Raw genomic sequence first — 5,431 nt, 5'->3', positions numbered from 1 at the left:
GTTCATGTTCATGCGCTAGCCTCTTTTCTTGTAAAGCTAGTTTTCTCTCCTCAAGCTCATGTGCTAGCCGCAATTTTTCCACCTCAAACCGCATTTCCATCTCAGTTCTCATAGATTGAACCTTTAATTGAGACTCTTGAGATACCGTTGGACCTGGCGAGTCATCATCCAACTTTGAAGCACCAGCCCCGGGAAGTTACATCTGACACATCAGCATCTGAAAAAGAAATGGCAAAGACATTTAGTTGTACAAGTTTGTCTTTTAAGAAACTCCTTAATTGGGGTTTTTTAAATCCTTTTGTAACTCCAAGGTCAATTTCAAAGTGTTCAGCTACTTGATGCATCTGCTCCTTAGTAAGCTTTTCCAACAGTCCTAAAGTTGGGGAAGCCAAAAAAGAACCCACAGTATCCATTTTCAACAAAAAATAATCCAACAAACCAACCTAATCAGAAAACACCAATTTTCTTGTTTGTTTGTTTTTTTTTAACCAACAATCAGGAAGTGCATAACTGGTACAAACAAATGGCAAAACTCCATTATCCTACCACTAACTAACCGATCAAAGCCCTGACTAACCTTAGCCTAGTCTTCAGGCTTTCCTCCAAGAGCCAAGGCACTTTAAGCACCAAGATACCGCTGGCAGCAAATCCCTCCAGGCCAAAACCTCTCAGGCAGCAAACCACGGCGGTGCCCTCAGCCCAGAGTCCAGCCCAAAAATAACAAACTAAAATAATAAACAGGGTCGACTAAAATGGAGTTGCCAAACAACAAACACCAGATAGCACTTACCTGACACAAAACAAAGAGACCCCCCCCCCCCCCCCCCCCCCCCCCTCTAACAAAAGAGCAAAAATCCTCATGGACCTCCAACAACAGACATATGGAACACCAAAAATGTCCAAAATCTAGTAAGGTTCTGTTAAAGAAAAATGATTATTTTTAGACTTTATTACAGTTAATCTTATGGCATGTGTAAACACTCTCGCTTGAACATATTTCTTAATTTTGAACAAGGCTGTGTTAATGATTTAAAACTACTAATGGGTAAGTATTCAAAGCACAGGAGGCCTTAAAATGAGTATCTCCTGGGGGGTGAATAACAGTTGAGCCTCAGGGGAGAGGTCTCCTTGGTTTACAGAAGATCAAAGGTCTTCCAGAATAAACCTCTGAGATGCTGTGATACTGAATAAAATGTAGAATGTTAAAACACTAACATTTAGTTTTTAAGACATTTTTCTAAGTATTAATATCATGTTTTTTAATTGAAAGTTGTACTATCTGTGTGAATATCAGAATCAAATTGAAATTGTTTGAATGAAAATGTTTTGTTTACTATTAGAAAATTGCTCAGGATATATGTTTAATGGGGTAATTGAATATGTTAGATTGAATATTATGTTTTATATGTGAGAAAAAGGAATTGTATCTCATGTTCTGTTGATTCTATGTGGTTTAAGGCAGGATTCAATCTTTTGGGGTGGAATGGTGCAAAAGAGCAAGATTGAGCTGTGAAGATAACCTTTCCCTGAACCAAAATACTGAATTTAAGTTTGTTCTTGAGATTTATGGCAGGAAAAGGGGCCCTCAACATTCCACATCGATTCTGTTAAACTTTATCTCATGACAGCCAGATGACCTTAGAATCCAGTGGGGGGCCCGGCCGTAAATTAGTTTTTCTGAGTGTCCAAAGTAGCTTCCAATTGGTCAAGCTGGACGACCTTATACTAAAGGGAAGGACTTATCTACATTATAAAATTTTGTGCACAGGGGCAAAAATTCAGATAGCTGCCATTTTTTTGCTTTTGCACCAGCTCTCTCCAAAGACGCATCTTTGCCTCTCTCTTTTCTATTTTTCTTTACCTCAGGTAACTGAATGTATGTTTCTGTTGTTCTGCAGTTTCTGGTGTAGGTTTGTGCATTGTCTTATTTCTAAGTTTATGCATTGTCTTATATTGGATTAAACTCTGTAATTCTGTGATGTCAACACGCCTTGCTGATTTTCATATTACCAAACGCAGCTCGCCGGGTGGACCTGGAGAGGGAAGAAAATGAAAAGCCAACCTTTTTCCAAAGTTAACTATGTTAGAATATTTTCTTCCTTTACAGTTCCAAAGACCTTAAAGTAGCCCAAAAACCCACAAACATCTTGCAACACAGGAAAACCAAAATCAGGGGCATGTAACTGCAACCTGAAGACAAACAATGAGGCCAATTAAGCATAATTAGTCCACATGAATCAGACAAGCCCCCACAATGTTACGTCCACCTGGCTTGTTAGGTGGGGTAACATTAATGGAGACCACACAAGGATTTTCAGAGTTAATAAAAAAAGGAAATTTATTAAATTATATTAAGTAAAACCTGAAAAAGGATTACTTGAAATAAGAAGCCAAAACAGATTAATACAAAACCCATAACTAGTGATGGGTCGGGCAACACCGATGCGTCGGCGCATGTGTTCGTCTCATAGAGCGAAACCTGTGTCGACGTGTGTATCGCTACGGAAAAGTCCGAAGTCCGAAGACCGATGTTTCGAACTGATTGACAAGCCTTTATAAGGAAGCGCATCTGCCAAAACAATCTTGCGTGTTTTGCGAATATAAAATTCATCAAAAAATTATGGAGCTTCCTCAAGCAAAAAGAAAGGTTTCTGCCGTGTGGGACCACTTTGATGTCATTTCGGAAAATAAGGTATTTGTTTTAATTTCCTTGTTTCATCCTGTTCCTCTCAGAGTTTCCACTTGATTTTCTGAGTAGAAATTCATTTCAAAGTGACCTTTAGTTTACTGTTCGTGTTATTTTCTGCAGGTTAAATGTCGCAATTGCTCAACAGAGCTTGCATATTTAAATAACAGCACCTCCTCAATGCTGAGGCATTATAAGGCCAAGCATGAGCGTGAAATCCATGATACACCCATGATGAACTCAGGTATACAGGTATTTTACAACTTACTGACTTTGTTTTATTGATAATTCTGAATAATTTACACTTTCTCATTTTAAACCATCAAGCTTCCAGGAAGCAGATGCTTGATGAGGCTGTGCTTAATTTCATTGTAAAGGACTGCCAGCCCCTCGCTGTTGTGGAGAATGAAGGGTTCAGGGAGCTGGTTCAGCTCCTTGAGCCCTCATATGTTTTGCCAACCAGAAAGGTTTGTGTGGAAATTATCTAAAGTGGTAGTTTATTCATCAAATTTATTTTAAATATATTGATTTTCTTCTGGTTTGACTTGGTGTGGTTTTCAGACCATCAAACAACTGTTGGCCAAAAAGTGCGAGGAGGAACGGGAACGAGTGAAAATGGAAGTACAGCAGGCTGCGGACAGAATGTGCCTCAATAGTTGGAAGCTCAAATGAGCCCCAGCCGGGAACATCTTCACAACAGCTGTCTGCCCCCACTTCAGGCATGATATTGAGCATCATTTCTTTGTTGTTTTTAAATCATGTACTAAAATACTATTTTTATTTTTTTTTTTTAGATGACCTTTGGGAACATTTTGATCTCGAAGTGGGGAGGCAGACCAAAAGTGCCACAGCTGATGCCATCCTTGAGGTGCAGAGATACATGGCAGAGGGCAATATTGCGAGGTCCCAGGATCCTCTTGTATATTGGAAAAACCAAAGGACGGTTTATCCAAACCTCTTCCGCCTGGCCTTAACATTTTTGTGCACTCCAGCTTCATCTGTGCCGTGTGAGCGGGTGTTTTCCACAGCTGGAGAACTAATATCAAAAAAGTGCAACAGACTGAATTTCAAAACGTTGCAACAACTTATTTTTTTGAATAAAAAATTGTAAAAAAAATACCAGTGAACAAGCATCTTCATTTACTACATGTTTACTTAGAGATTATTACATTATGATGCAGGTTCTCATTATTCATTGACTGTGTCTAAAATATCAAATATGTTTTAATAATAATACAATGCATCATACAATGAATTGCATCATATTAGTGTATATAATAGGTCATCAAATCAGTGTCAGTTAACTCTGTCAGCTAGGTTGCCTGTAGGGATTTTTAATGTCCAGCAGGTGTCAGTATTCAGTGACACAGTATCGACACTGTATCAATACAGTTTGGTAATGTGTCGAAACGTTTCATGACGCCTCATCAACCCATCACTACCCATAACCAATTAGAAATAAACAAACGCAAAACAAACCTAACAAAACTCAATCATAAGGTCCAAACCAAACCAACTGAAGTTCTGAAGAGGGAGAGGAGGAAAAAAGCCTGCTGACTGCTGCAGCATGACAGCTTTTAAAGCAGCAGAGCACCAATCAGGGAAAAATCATAACACCTGCAGAAGGCCTGCCTCCAGGACCCTAAAAGAAAAAGCAGAGACCCACTGCAGCCGTAACAACCGACACGGATTACAAACACTTGTAGCACTAAAATTGACCTAATCTTCACCAATCATCCTGAACGGATCACAAAATCATACAATATGTTGACTGGTCTCTCAGATCATAACATGGTGCTGATAACAAGAAAATTAACCAGACAGCGATTCTCAGCCTATTCCGGAAAGAAGGAGTTCACTGGCATTCCAAGGAACAAACAGGAACAACTTTACACTGCAATTAGAAATATGAACTGGGACATTCTACTATTGGATAATGAACTGGAAATAATTAGTCAGAAATTCACTAAATGCTTACAGACAAAAATTAATGAATTTGCAGTGACACTTAAACACAAAAGCAGAAAGTGTTCTCTTCCCTGGCTCAGTGACGACATCAAACATTTAATGAAAGACAGAGATAATGCCCTTAAAAAAGCCAATAAGTCCAAACTATCTTGTGAGAGACAAAAATTTGTTTCATTACGGAATAAAGTGACAAGACAACTACGAAAAGCAAAGGCAGACTTTTTTATCACAATTATTAAAAACTGTCATGAAAACCCAAAAGCTATTTGGGGACAAATTACTAAATTAACAGGTACAACTTTTTCCAGTAACAATTTAATACAGTTGAAGAACAATGGCATGCTTTTGCAGGATCAGACTGATGTGGCACAGACACTAAATGAATATTTAGTTGATTCTGTTGAGACCATAGTCAAAAGTTTTCCTGTGAAATATAACAACATACCTGCCATTAGTTCAGAATTGTTAATTGAGCCCCCACTATATCCAACATCTGTATCCATATCGGATGTGGAAAAGGCAATTAAACAGCTTAAGTATTCAAGAGCAAAAGACGTGTATGGGATGGACACACACATGTTAAAACGAATATGGGTTCACTAACACATCATTAATATGTCACTAGACCAATGAGCCATGGAAATTTGCTAGCGTCATTCCCATATTTAAAGGTGGTAACTCTCTTCTGACATCTAATTATCGACCTATTAGCATTTTGCCAACATTATCTAAAGTTTTTGAAAAACTGGTTGCAAAACAATCATTAATCATCTTAAT

At 38.4% G+C, this 5,431-nt stretch overlaps 1 long non-coding RNA gene across 1 annotated transcript; it reads left to right on the top strand.

Moving 5' to 3' along the window:
• The first annotated feature begins 3,319 nt into the window (after positions 1–3,319).
• LOC119793529 lies at positions 3,320–3,608 on the top strand. Its single transcript, XR_005282104.1, has 2 exons — positions 3,320–3,388; positions 3,481–3,608. It is a non-coding gene; the product is annotated as an uncharacterized LOC119793529 (long non-coding RNA).
• Positions 3,609–5,431: the final 1,823 nt, after the last annotated feature.

Source organism: Cyprinodon tularosa, unplaced genomic scaffold (genome assembly GCF_016077235.1).
Source record: "Cyprinodon tularosa strain WSP-4 unplaced genomic scaffold, ASM1607723v1 ctg1122, whole genome shotgun sequence".
NCBI classification, from domain to species: Eukaryota; Metazoa; Chordata; class Actinopteri; order Cyprinodontiformes; family Cyprinodontidae; genus Cyprinodon; species Cyprinodon tularosa.
The sequence above is the reverse complement of the archived record's forward strand: the minus strand, read 5'-3'. Positions and strand labels throughout refer to the sequence as shown.